Below are 14,551 nucleotides of genomic sequence, written 5' to 3' on the forward strand. Positions count from 1 at the left end.
CCAAGAACTGCACTGGAGGAATATATTGCCATAGTCATGACATAAATTACTGTGTGGACAATGTTACCAGCAGGAAGCTGATCCGTGTATTTCTGAACCAGACACTATGGATGACTATGGATGTGCAGACACTAATTAAAGCTCTTGATGCAGCCTACAGAACAGGGGATACAGCTGCACATAGCAAAGCCAACAGCAGATTGAAACACATTTCAGCAAATCAACTAAACCCCAATAGGTGTGGGAGGGAATTAGGGTAATCACAGACTACACAGGGACAATATCTCCCCCTGCAAACAGCTGTGCCACTCTAGCCAAGGACCTTAATTACTTTTATGCCCTGTTTGATAGAGAAAATAAAGACCACGTGTTGCAGCCCCTCCCTTGCAATGATACTGCACCCATCCTGAGGCCTCACAAAGTCAGACACTGCCTACGAAACATCAACCCCAGAAAAGCAGCTTTCACCAGATGGTGTGGTCGGCTGCATCCTTAAAGACTGCGCAGATCAGCTTGCAGAGGTTTTCACAAACATCTTTAACCTCTCTCTATCCTTATCATGTGTCCTTCCATGTTTCAAAACATCAACAATGATCCCAATACCTATTCAGCTGTGACATGCCTGAATGACTACAGGCCTGTGGCACTTACCTCTAAATGTCTGGAGAGACTGGTCATGAGGTACATCTGAAGTGTCATACCAGCCTATTTCCACCAGCACCAGTTTGCCTACAGGGAGAACAGATCAACAGAAGATGCAAAAGCTATTGTGTTTGGAGCACAAGAATACATATGTAAGAATGCTCAACACAATCGTGCCCAACAAACTCATTACGAAATTACAGGATCTGGGACTTAATATCTCATTATGCAACAAACCAAAGTCTGTCAGACTTGGCAAGCATGTATCATCCACCTTATCCCTAAGCACTAGTGCTCAACAGGGATGTGTGCTTAGCCCACTACTTTTCATCCTTTTATACTTGACTGACCCCCCTCTTATCCTTCTAACTCCATCATTAAGGTTGCAGATGATAGCACAGTGCTTGGCCTCATCTTAAACAATGATGAGTCTGCATAAAGTGCAAAAGCTGGCAGTTTGGTGTAACCATCACAACCTGGTTCTGAACATCAAGAATACCAAGAAAATGATCGTGGACTTTTGAAGGTCAGGACAACACAACCACATCCCACTCTACATATGGGGGGAGGCAGTGGAGAAGGTTGCCAACTTCAAGTTCCTGGGCCTGACAGTGACTGAGGAACTATAACGATAACTATTTTACTGTGTAAATAAGTGTTGACTATCTTCTTAATATCAATTTTATTCTTAGTAACTATTTTATTCCATTCTATTCTATTCTATTTTATTACCATTTTTATCTTATATTTTGCACTAAGTGGCTCTGGGAGATGCTTCGCTGTTTAGTTTTATGCAATGACAATAAAGATACTTGGACTGCACCAACCAGAGCTTTTCCCCTCACCCCAAGATAAACTGATGAACTCACTCCCTTCGCTGGGTTCATAAAATTTATGGACACACCACATTCCTTTCTGAGTGTCTCTCTCACTCTTTCTTCCTTTTTATTCACAAAGAATGTCTAAAATAGTTAGAAAATGTCTACTAAATTGTGTAAAAGTATGTATCTCAACTTGTCTAACCAATGTTAACCTTTATTGTGATTCAGAACAATTTATTTAGTTTGATATTATGCTGGGTTATAACTGTTCAAAATCTGTTAATTTACATAGTACCATACACAACCTAGTGACTGTTTTGCTAACAACTTTTGATATCAATCAATTTTTATAAATTTTTATTTATGTAGTGCCAAATCACAACAAAAGTTGTGAGGGCACATTTCACATAGAGCAGGTCTAGACCGTACGTAATTTACAGAGACCCAACAACTCCCCCATGAGCAAGCACTTTGCGACAGCAATAAGGAAAAACTCCCCTTTAACGGGTAGAAACCTGAAGCAGAACCTGGCTCTTGGTGGGCGGCCATCTGCCTTGACCGGTTGGGTCGAGAGAGAGAGAAAAAGAAAGAGGGGGGAGGGTGGGGGGGGGACAGAATAACAACAATCATGACAATAACAATAACAGCAGCAATAGCCGGGGAAGGACACCAATGGGACTGCGAAGGACTGCGAAGGCTCGGCCTGCAACCCAGGGTTTCCTGCGAGATGAGAAAGCACAAAAAACTCCAGGGAAGAAGCCACGTTAGTAAATATGATATAGGTCACACACTGTTATGGCATGGATTTATTTTGATATCAACCCACAAGTGTATTGTTTGGCTATAATTTGATTGCTAATATTAGAAAGCTAGATTAGGAAATGAAAGTTTATTGATTTTATTCTGTATTATATTTGGTTAATCAATAGTACAATTTCTAAGTGTTTTCTCAATGCTTCATGATGTGTTGATGGCATTGACAACAGAAATGAACGAGTATCCAATTGCAAGCACATATTTAGATATTCTATAGGAATAAAATTATTCCCTTTAAGCTGAAGACCAGTTTTCTCTTCACACAAAGGAATTGATTAGTAACCCAGAGTGATCCCCCAAAAGAGTGCCAAGGATCCTATTTCTCCCAAAACATGCCTCCTAGACTATGAGAAGTTTTACAACTCCTTGTCTTCTGCTTTTTGGGCTTCTTTTTTTTTTCCTGGCTTGCTGACCGCTGCTACAGTGTCTTTTGTTTTCTCTTGGTCTTGTCAGCTGTAATGGCCCATGTTGCGTTTTGGGCATTGTCTTTTTCAATTTTCCCTGAGAGCTGAAAGCCCCAGAAATAGACTCAACTAAGAAGCAAAAGGCTGCAAAGATGCCCAAGCCACAAGCCAAGCCACAAGCCAAGCCACACTGTTTTCCATTTGAATAATCTATTATTTTTGTAATCACCTATTTTTATTGCGTAGTTAAAGTTCTTTTTGACTTTTCCAAGGACCCTTTTTGTAGTGAGAGCTCCAGCTTCAACTTTAAAGACTGCAACTACACACACCAAGAGTGAAAGCACACAACCCAACTGTGTGTTTGTGGCCTTAGGGAGTCTGAGCCTCGGCAGTGTTGGATTCACTCACCTGCAGAAGCGCTGAACCAGAGCGCTTCACTGAACTTGCAGCGGTTCTCATCTGGCTGTCACATCAGCCCTCCCCCTGAAGATCACAGAGTCTGCATCGCCATGCTGCCCTCTCCGGGGAGTTTGTCTCATCATCAGCCCTTCATCACCATGAAACAGTTGGAAATTAACCATCTGACACACGTTCTGTCTGAAGAGTTGATGCAAAGAGCTAATTCTAAATTAATATTTTTTTTGGTTTTAGTTATTTGCCCCTCAATGCATTTTTGACTTGTTTTTGATAACATCTATTCATGCATTAATTTATACATTAATTCATGCATTCATTAATTAATTCATTCATTCTATTTGTATATATGTATATAGTCTATTTTTAGTGATCCTCATTCATCCCTATCCTTTGGTAGTTCAATAATATCTTGATTTATCACCAAGTTGTTGTATTAATGTATTCTTTACAACAGAGATGGAGGTCCCTGTATTGAGAATTTACGACTTTCAGATATAAGACTGATTAATTTTAATTGTTTGTCCTCCTAATTAATTATTTAATGAATTATTAATTAATAAAGGAAGGTGGTTCCCTATCTCAACGAGTGCTTATTAATAATTTCCAAATGTAATACTTGCTACAATATGCTGAGTCTCATTTGTAGTTAGGTTTGGGCAGGAGGCACTTTGATTAGGGTTGGGGAATGGTTGTGGTTTTGGTTGAATAAAGTAAACCTGTTGTATCTCATTCTTCAAGTGACTGCAGCCATTTTCTATATTCTATTACTAACCAAAACCACAATATTTCCCTAACCATAACCAAGTGCTGTGTACTATACGTAACCATAAAAAGTTCAATAATGGTTTAGTTGCCATATGCAGATCTTGTGTTACAGACACCAACATTTGGGCAACAAATGGAATCTTTTGACAGTGAACATTTTATGAATTTTTAGTGTTGTGTCAACATTTTGCAACTTGCCAGACAGATATATTACTAACAACATTTCCCCATTATGTTAAGGAATATGGGCATTATTATATTTTCCCCAAAATAAGAAGAAGAAGTAGAAGTATTTAATCTCTCAATTAATCTCACATATGAATAACTTTAGTATTTTTCAGCAATATCAATCAATATCAAGCAATATCAATGACTTACTGTTTGCCGCTGACTCTGGGGCCTCTGCAATTTTAATTCTGCTTGATTTGAGTTCCGCATTTGATACAGTCAACCACAATATCCATTTAAATCGCCTGGAAAACTGTATTGGCATTAAGGACACTGCTCTTGCCTGGTTTCGCTCCTACCTCCCTACAGATCTTTCTTTGTTGTAATGGGATAATTCTCCTCATCCCGAGCCTCCCTCTCATGTGGTGTTCCCCAGGGGCCAATTCTTGATCCTATATTATTTTCTAGTTATATGCTTCCTTTGGGTCAGATCATCTGTAACTATAATATTAATTTCCACTGTTATGCAGACGACACCCAACTTTATGTGCCGCTCACTGGTAGTGACACAGACAAATTCTCTCATGTTATGAGCTGTCTCTCTGATATCAAATGCTGGATGTCACAAAACTTCATCCATCTCAATGAGTCCAAATCTGAGGTCCTTTTATTTGGCAACAAATCATAACAAAAGTTATCTCAGGGCACATTTCACATAGAGCAGGTCAAGAACGTACTCTTTAATTTACAGAGACCCAATATTCCCCCATGAGCAAGCACTTGGTGACAGCGGCAAGGAAAAACTCCCCTTTAATGGAGAGAAACCTCAAGCAGAACTGGCTCCAGGTGGGTGACCATCTGCCTTGACTGTTGGGTTGAGAGAGAAAGAAGGAGGGAGGGGGAGACGGGAGAGAGAGACCCAGAGAAGCATAACAACAACAACAACAATAATAATAATAATAATAATAATAATAATAATAATAGAGATACGACCATTAATAATAATAGAATGAGTGGGTGTCGAAGCAAGACACCCAAAGGACCGCGCTACCACGGCGTCCCTGTGACCATGGCTCTTGCCGTCCATAGCCTGGATTCTGGATTTTACAGGAAGCTAAAGCAGGAGGTCAAACTCTCTCATCCTGTGAGAAGAGAAAGCACAAAAAAGTCTGGGAAAGAAGCAAAGTTAGCAACATGCATTGATGGTACATGGTAAATTAAGGGATAATGTGAAAGAAACATTTTCACACAACTCTTTTGTAAAGGTTTGACCGACCAAACTTGACTTGACATTAAGTTAAACCCCTATAGCAGTATAGGCTGAATAAACTGTGTAATCGCAGAAAGGTACACCAAGTTTACCTCCAGTCCTTTCCTGTGATTGTAATCACTTTTGGCCCTTCATGATAAGTGTTACCATAGTTTTTCCAATATTCCAAAAAAGGTTAAAATAATTACTTAAAAATGTTTTTTGAACCATGGTAGGTGGTTTACACAGCACAACCCACATTATTTACTGCATCTGCCCAATTCCTGAAAAAATTGACTCCTTGTCCTCCATTACTTTCGTATTGTGGTGGTGAATTAAATGTAAAAAAAAAAAAAAATCATGTCTAATCATTTTGCACAAAGCTGTTATAAAGTTTTTAGCAAACAGCTCCGGCAGTAAAATTAGAGAAGGAACCTTGCAACCTCCACCATTGTCACCATGTTCATGAAATCAGTTAATATTCCTTTTATTCAAAATCATTCTAGTACATATTTCGTTATTTGTTGAATTACAGTCATATCAGTGTGCTTTCAGATGGAGTTAGCCTCATGAGAGAGATTGCACAGCTCTTTCCTCCTCCTCCTCCTTTCCTCTGATCCTGCCAACACAGGGGGCAAGCAATTAAAACTCCTAGTTGGAGTAAGGTTATCTATGTGTCCATGACACTAGCACAACAAATAGAGTCCCACTGCAGGGCTATGTAAACAAGACATGCCATGGGAAGTTTGTTGCCTGTTAGGAAGCAGCTATCAGCACATGGAGGGGATCAGGGGAGATCCACCCCTCTTCTCACATCGTAATGAACAATACAGATTAACCTCAACAACACCCACAGCTGATTAAGAGTCTCTGGAGGGTCCTGCTACTGTTTTGGGGGTTGACTGTTCTGGTTGAAAGCATACCGAAAGCCAACATTTTAAAACAGTGGTTCTGGAGTGGTTTTTGGCTTCGGAACCCCCTTTCCCTGATTTCTGAATCCAAGTGCCCTCTTTACCCCGACCACAACATTTTGCTTAGAAAACTGCAAGAGAAAAATAGCTAGCATATGATGCAATGAATGAAAGATAACCTACCTTTTGAAGAATATTACATTACAAATAAGAAATGGGGTGAAAGAGTTACAATTAATGCCTCCTGAGCAGATTAATTTTAACACTGTGCCCATAACATTTCATTAAGTCCAATTGTCAGTGTGTTACAAAGAAAACAGCATAACAGCAAATAAGTATTGCTTTCTATTTAATAACAGTTGTGCTTGTCAAGTTCTTGATTTAATTTGGTTTAACACTTTACAGATCAGCAGGTTCACACAGTTTGTCAATGTGTTATCATTAAACAAAACAGTAAAATATTTTTTTACCCCATTCAGTGGTAGTTAATTGTGTATGAACTATGTCAGTCCAATCTGCAGGAGCTTTACACAAATAGCCTACAATTCATGTCCATGTTACAATAAAATAAAATAATTAAACCTAGGTTTATGCAAAGTTAAGTCACGTAAGTCCAGTTTTGACCTCAATGTGCTGTGTTACAAATAACAGCATAACAGCAAACAATATTTGAATTAAAAGGCGGCTAGTTCAGTTTTAGGTTTAATTTGGTTTAAAACTATTTACAGTTCAGTATGCAGATTCATCCAAAGGATTATTTCAATTTTTTACAGTCAATTAAATTACGTGTTTTTTTTTGTATTCATTTTGTTCATTGTGGACAGGCTACAGTTTTTGTTTTGATTTAGATTATGAATAGTCCAATACGCGGCAGCTTTATGCAAGTTTTTTTTTTTTTTTTTGATAGAAGTTCATTGTGTTCCTAGAGTTCTTGTTTAAAGTTGTTAGCTACAACTATTAAGCTAATGGTCCATTTGTCCATTTCAGTGTGAGCCATGGCTTCTTTCTTTAGGATTATTGGTGGTAGGGATGCTACCACTGTAAATGGTTCTCTGACCAAGTCCAGCTGTCACTTCTCTTTTACATTGGGGAAGTATGTTTTGAAGTTGGCAATTACTTTAGCCAAGTGGCCATCCACAACGACTTTGATTGTGTCTCTGTGTCTGCTCACTGGAGATGAAGCCATCAAACTGAGGGAAACAGCTGGAGTTAACTTCTGAATCTCTTCCACAGTGCTGCTTTCTTGAGAAAACCACTGAGTTGGTCATACATTTTCAAAATGGTACTGTCCCTGCCTTTCAGACTGATATTCAGGTCATTAAATTTAGTGAAAATATCCACCAGGTATGCTAGTTCAGCAAGCCACGCATTGTCCTTAAAGCAGCAAGAGGACATGCATTCTTAGATGAAAAGCAACATACCTCATTACGCAGTTTCAACAGCCTGTTCAGCACTTTTCCTTGGGATAGCCCCCATACTCCTGTGTGTAGGATGGTTTCTGTGTGTTCTGCTCCCATGTTTTCACATAATCTCCAAAACCGATGTGCATTTAGCAGTCTGGACTTGATAAATTTGATTACCTTGATGGTGTAATTCAAAACGGATTGAAGTTCTGGGCTCATCTGTTTTGAAGCTAGGGTCCCCCCTGTGGATAACACAATGTGTCCACAGCATGTCAGGGTTCTCCTTCCTTATGTGCATGATGTGTCCTTTGACACAGCCTGTCATTGCTGCTGCTGCATCTGTACACACACTGGTGCAGGCTTTCCAGTTGATTCTGTTGTCCAAGAAATAATTAACAATGTTCAAAATGTCCTGGTCACTTGTTGTCCCCTCTAGGTGTTTGCATGAAATAATGTGTTCTCGAATTTCATTGCTTTGAAAATATCTTGTGAAAGCAACAAGCTATGCCTGTCCACTGATACTGATTGACCCATCCAATTGTAATGAATTGGAGCTCTGAGCTTCTCCACAACTTGTGCCACAATATCTTTCCCCATCTTGTCAATTCTCTGTGAAACCGTGTCATTTGACAGCGGTACAGTTCTTCAAGTTTTCTCCTAAAAAAGTCCAACGAGTTGCCGACGTATGGTCCTGTGAGGTACAGGTGAACCCCATCTTGATGTGCTCGTCATGGAACTGGTGACATTTCTATGATTCAGGTTTTTTCTTTTGAACTGGTTCTGCTGGATTGTTTGCAGGACACCCTCATTTAAAGAGGCACCTCTCCATCTTTTACCAACTTTGCTGCTAGCTAGCCTTGAAGTTGCAAATGGGCTTTTGATCACGAAACAGTTCTGGTGCACAATACATAATTATACTGTAGCGACGGCCCTCATTTCACATCATCCCTAGTGCTGGACTGAGTAGTTTGTTAAGTTTGCTGTTTTATGTTCCAAAATACAAATGTTACTTTTTGTTAGTGTTTGTGGTGTGTCTTCAGAGCACGGTCGTTTATGTTGGTAATTTGTATTTTTGTGCTGGTTTATATTTTTAACCATTAGTGAGGTGGCTGTTACATTTCTTCAGCTGTTGTGACTGTGTTTTTGAGTCCTTATCCCCTGTGTTGAATGTCATTAAAGGGTTAACATCGCTGAGCGCTGCTTCCTGTCTCTAATTCCGCGCTGCTTGCCACAATATTTAAAAACTGGAAATAATAATAATAGTTCTAATACACATTTTAAATAGTATTATTCAAAAATATATATTTAAGAACCTGTTATATTTTCATGATTTATCCTTATAGTTTTCCATTTTCAACTTTCTCTCATGAACCCCCTGTAGTACCCTATTTGAGAAACGAGGTTTTAAAAGACTAAATGATGAAGAGAAAACCTGTGGCCCTCTCATTACTGGTCCTGCGATTGTGTGAAGATGCTGAGCCGTGCAGCAGAGCAGCAGTGGGGGGGCCTCGGCTGTTATCTAACGCCAAGATTGGAGCAATTTAGATCCAATCTCTCTCTCAGGGCTCTGACCTATTCTCTGCTCAGCTGGGAGGATATTTCTCCTGCTGGAAACAATGACCAGATCATTTCCATTGGTTTCCTGGAGCTCAACAATATATAAAAAAAAGGGACATCATCTAACTTCTGTGTTTCTGGAAATTCTGAAAAATTGTTGTCCTTGCTCAATGTCCATTTACCGAGGAGTGTTATCGCCTCCTTTATGTTTCCTGTCTCAATTTTGTTCACACAGGCCCAATACTGATTCATTTTCATTCTGACCCACAGTTGTGAGTTGACATTCATCCACCACACTACCATTAACAAACATTTGGCTGTTTAAACTATTTTATGTCAACTTTTGACAACATTTTTCCTCTTTGTATAGAACAATAAGCCAAACTATCTGTTCTCCATTGTCAGTCCTTATATGTTCTTTCTTTCTATCTATCTATCTATCATACTGGTTACTATAACTAATTTTCATCTGACTTGTATGGCCCACATATCCAATAGTTGCTTGCTTTTCTTGCAAGAAAAGCAATATGCATTCTGTAAAAGCAAACTGAAGAGAAAAAGAGATGCTGATAATCCAATCAAGCTCCTTAATGTAAGTAATAAAACAGGGCATTTACACTATTTTTTTTGAAGTCTGACATTTATCTGGATTTTTGCATTGTACATTCCTTTCAGTTAGATTTTCAGTTGATTTTTTTTCTAGTTTTAAATATTAATTATGTTGCAAATAAACTATTATGAATTCCCCAATTAAATATATATTAATAGTATGGATAAAAATAAAATAAAAGTTCTATAACCACTATACTATACTTTACCACTGAGAGAGTGGGCTGAAAAAAGAAAAAAAAAATATAACAGTTGGGATTGCACACTCTGGGCCAGTTATTTTCCCCATTATGGGCCAACAGCACTGGCTCTGTATGCATTTTCTGTGGGCTGCCTGCTTTTAAGCAAGCTGCATTCCCAGAAAAAGCCTCATGCTGATCCATAGTGGTTTAGCTCATGTGTGGTAATCTACCTGGGCCAAATCACACAACAGGGAACTTCACAGCTCACACGCAGTACAACTGTCATATCGGCCTCAGCAGTATATTCTATTACTAGCACGATAACTGGTATTTGTTTGAGTAGTGATGATTTTGTATTAAAAATAAATGCACACAGATGCAGGATTAGGATGATTCTGCATTTTGACATGAATCTATGAAATTTTACACACAAGTCAAAATGTTTTTCATTTCCCCTTTTGAATCATTTTCTTTGAAGAAAACGGATCACATACTGTGGATGGCAGGATTTAGTGCCAAAGAGTTGGGTTTTAGTTTTTCCCCACCTGTTCCAATTAGAATTGGTTGCACCTAAGGAGGGAGAAAGGTTAGGCAAAGGTATGTCAGTAACAAGCGGTGCAGTGAAGGATTGTGTTAAGGATTAACACCATTTGTGCTTGTGTTGCCCACTTACTCAAAGAAATGCAGCATAAAGTGTAGTCTATTCTACGGTATTTTGGTGGCAATGCCTGACATTCTCCTAAACACATCTTACTCAAAATGTTACAGTGAATTTGTATGGATATTATCTTGAACAATTTGGATTTTACCATATGTACAGTAAATCCTTTAAGTGACAAATAGGCTACATTTTGCACCCTAAGTCCTCTAATTGGGACTATGGTGTAAATGTCAAAAGCTGACACAAGCATGACACCCACAAAGGCGTCTGGAATCTTCACTGAATGTCAGGGACAAGTGAACTGTTTTTGCCAAATCATGCCTGCCCCTTGCTGACTGCAATTCTATCATCTTCAACCTAAGTGATGTGCCATGACTTATAGAAGATTAATAAAAGGAGGTAGCTGTTTCAGGCAAAAGTATTTTAATTAAATCAGCTAAGAATAACTTACAGTTTAATTGATTTCAATTTAATACAGCTGCATTATACTATACCTATTACAAGTTGTACTTATATATTGATTGGGGAATATTGAATGATATTCAAAGTTTGGGCACTTTTGTTGAATGCCTTAATTCATAGAAAAACAATGTGGGCACACAATAACCGTAATTTGGTCAAAGTTTATGTATCAAATCGGTTTGCGAAATTGAACTCATCCCAGAGTGGGTCATATTTTACATTTCTTTCATGTAGTCGGTGAGTAAAACATTATAACTAATAACTAAAACAATTATCAACAAACATAAAAGAATTTTATTGCAAGTTTGGGACCAAATGTTTTTAGCTAGGCACATACACCGACTGCATGTACACCAACAAACCCTGTAGCTGTTACTTTTTCTCTCTCTCTCTCTCCTCGTCTGTTTCACTTGCACACACACACACCATTTGGTGTAACACCACCTGAGGAGCACAAACAGGACTTGCAGTTAAACCCACTGTCTTTTCCCAGCTGTGACAACTCATCTATCAAGGATGTAGTGTGGTGCTCTTTTTCCTTCTCTTCCCTTCTCCCTGTAACCAGAATGTTCAGGCAGGAGGGGGCTAATTTGTTTTTATTTTTACTTTTTGACAATGGTACATATTCTAATAATAAAACTGATAACTCAGCACAAAAAAAACCCAACGCTAATAAGGTTAATTTTGTGATAAACATTAGATTTATCTAGAATACTGAATAAAAGTTTATAACATTATAATATGTAAAAGGACAAATGTAGATCATCACCACATCTTGAAGTACATTTGAGTGTTATAAGCAACTACCTCTCAGTTCAGGTTTCAGCTGTGTATGTGTTTGTGTGTGGGGGTGTGCACATGTATTATTAGAGAAAGAAAATCACCCACTGCCAGTCTCCAAGGAGAATAATGTTGTGCGAATGATTTATGAGAGTCAGAGCACATATCACAGCAGGATATATACATTCCACTCTGGAAAAAAAGAGGCCACTACTTTACCGTGACCTCCAATGTATCTTTCTTTAACATTTTGGCATTTCACTTAAGACACCGTTATCCGAGGCTGTGCATATTGGTGTACAGACTGCAGCTGATGTTTGCCCTGTCACTGTATATGATCTAAAATGTGCAATTGTAGATTGCAATCCATCCCACAGCTCTGGTCCCTGTCTCTTGGGTCTCTTCTGAGAAGAGAATCAACACAAACAAAACAAGGCAACTCCCTCCCCACACACCACGAAAATAGAAAACATGATTATTGATGCTTTTTCATTCTCGATACAAGGGATGACAGTACAGATGTAGCCATTACAGAAATCCTACTTTTCTTATAGAGACACTACTTGTAACTGTAGATTCTTGCCGCACTGTTGCTCAAAGGAAAATTCAAATCTTGTTCTTTTTTCAGCTGTCAAAAGGCACAAGAGACAATATGGCAACTATCTGAATGAGAGACAAGAGATCTGTGTTACTGTGTCCTTGTTCAGATTTGAGGATGTGCTGGTTAAAGCTGCAAAATGAGGTCTGGGTTTCCACTGTAAAACGAAATAATTTCTAAAAGTATTTTTCAGGAGTGCGTTTTTATTCATTGTTGTAGAAGAAATTAAATATTATAACCTATTTAATTTTCATGAGAAAAGATACGTCAATACGTCATGTGAATAATTCATGTCAAGAATATTTAAAATAACTGTGGCTTTAAATGTGTAAAGTGTTTTAAACAATTGATGGAGGAGAAAGTCTCATGTTCTCTGATAACGATTAAATGGTGCATTCAGGAGTAGAACATGGAACTTCAGTTCCATTTAATTTCAAACATGATATTTGCTAGCCTGTTTTCAATTCATTTCAACGATGATATTAGCCAGCTGCCCCGCTGACGTTTGTACAAAACTAAGATTTTGTGGATTGAGTATTTTGCATTCTAGTAAACACTGGTCAATGAGTGTTACAGTAAGCTATAGTTACAGAAAGCTAGTGTACAGTGTGCCAACATTAACTGCTTGCTTACTTCCGCTAACTGACAAAAATGACAAAAAAGAAAGAAAAAAAAGGCCAGAGGCCTCTCAGTACTGTTGACTGAAGCATTCCATCAATTAGATAAAAGCTAGTAGCGGCTTGTAACTGGAAAATTAAATGTAATGTGACATGGAGTCTTCTGCATCTTTGGCAGCTGTTATTGAGAGTGGTTGCTAATTATCTGTCAAAGCCAAAGAGCTGAGCTGCATCCCTTTTAATATTTTCAAATATATATAACAAAACTAAATTAAGATGAGCATCAGAATAGAATGAGCAAACATATACAGTATACAGCCTGGGACTACAAAATATAGCAAAAGATTACAGGATAACAGATTTACAATATTCAACCCAGAACTGCAAAGTAACACAGCTGATAGCACAATTACAACATATCATGAGTAATTTGCGCACAAAATTAAGATTTTGTATTGATTTTTTTTTTTTTTGCCACTTGTGGAGAGCAAAACAAGTTATAAACAATATCACCTTACAAAGTTATTATGGCAAATGCGTTAGCAGTTGTCTTTTTACACATCAGCAGACACAGAGCATCACAGTTTTCATTTTGAGTCTCTTTTTGGTTCTGACTAAATCATAACAGGGATATCTATCCCTTTAGCTGGTAAAATGCTCTATGTTCACCAGCTATTTACAAACTGTCTGTCTGCCATTTAGTATTTGGCAAGTAGTCTACAGTGCAGCCTGTCCTCACGAGAAAAATGTCAATATGGGTCTAAAATTCAAGCTGGCAAAAACTACTTAGTGGGGTTTATGCCATCCAGTGGCTGTAGTAATTATGACCTGGGGAAGTGCCACAGTTCAGATGGCGTCAATATAAAGTGACTTCATAAGATGATTTTGCCTTGTTGGGAGGAGACAGGTTGAGTGGATGGCTAGATAGCAGTCCTGTTTCCAACCGTGAGTTGGGACATTTTTTTTGAAAACTGTAACATTTTCATGTTTACTGTTGCCATGATGAGGAAGGTTGTGTAACTTAAACCGTGTTTCAGGTGATCATGTTAACCCAAACCATGATCTTCCCCTAACTGAGTGGATTTTGTGCCTAAACCTAACCAAACCTTAACCACAGCATAGTCAAGCCGGAGTGCATTACTATGGCTGCCAGATGGTGTAAACATAACTATATGTTGCTTTTGCCAGGCTTTCGCTGTTTGTTGAGCTGCCATTATCATGTTTAACTGTTATTAGCACAGCTGTTTCAGAACTATGAAACCAGTGAAATGACTGGCTGAGAGAGTATTTAATAATCATCATACCCGCTTACCTAGATTCACCTTCAGCAAGCCCTTTTGCACATCGCGTCGCTACACATACATAAACCAAAATAGGAGTTGCACATGGAGATGCCCACACAGTCCATGCGTCCAAGACCTACCACACTGCACTTGTGATTATGCTCGCATGGTTAAAATAGGGGTATTGAAGTCTATTCTGTTGTGTT

This window comes from Thunnus thynnus, chromosome 8 (assembly GCF_963924715.1).
Source record: "Thunnus thynnus chromosome 8, fThuThy2.1, whole genome shotgun sequence".
Classification (NCBI taxonomy): Eukaryota; Metazoa; Chordata; class Actinopteri; order Scombriformes; family Scombridae; genus Thunnus; species Thunnus thynnus.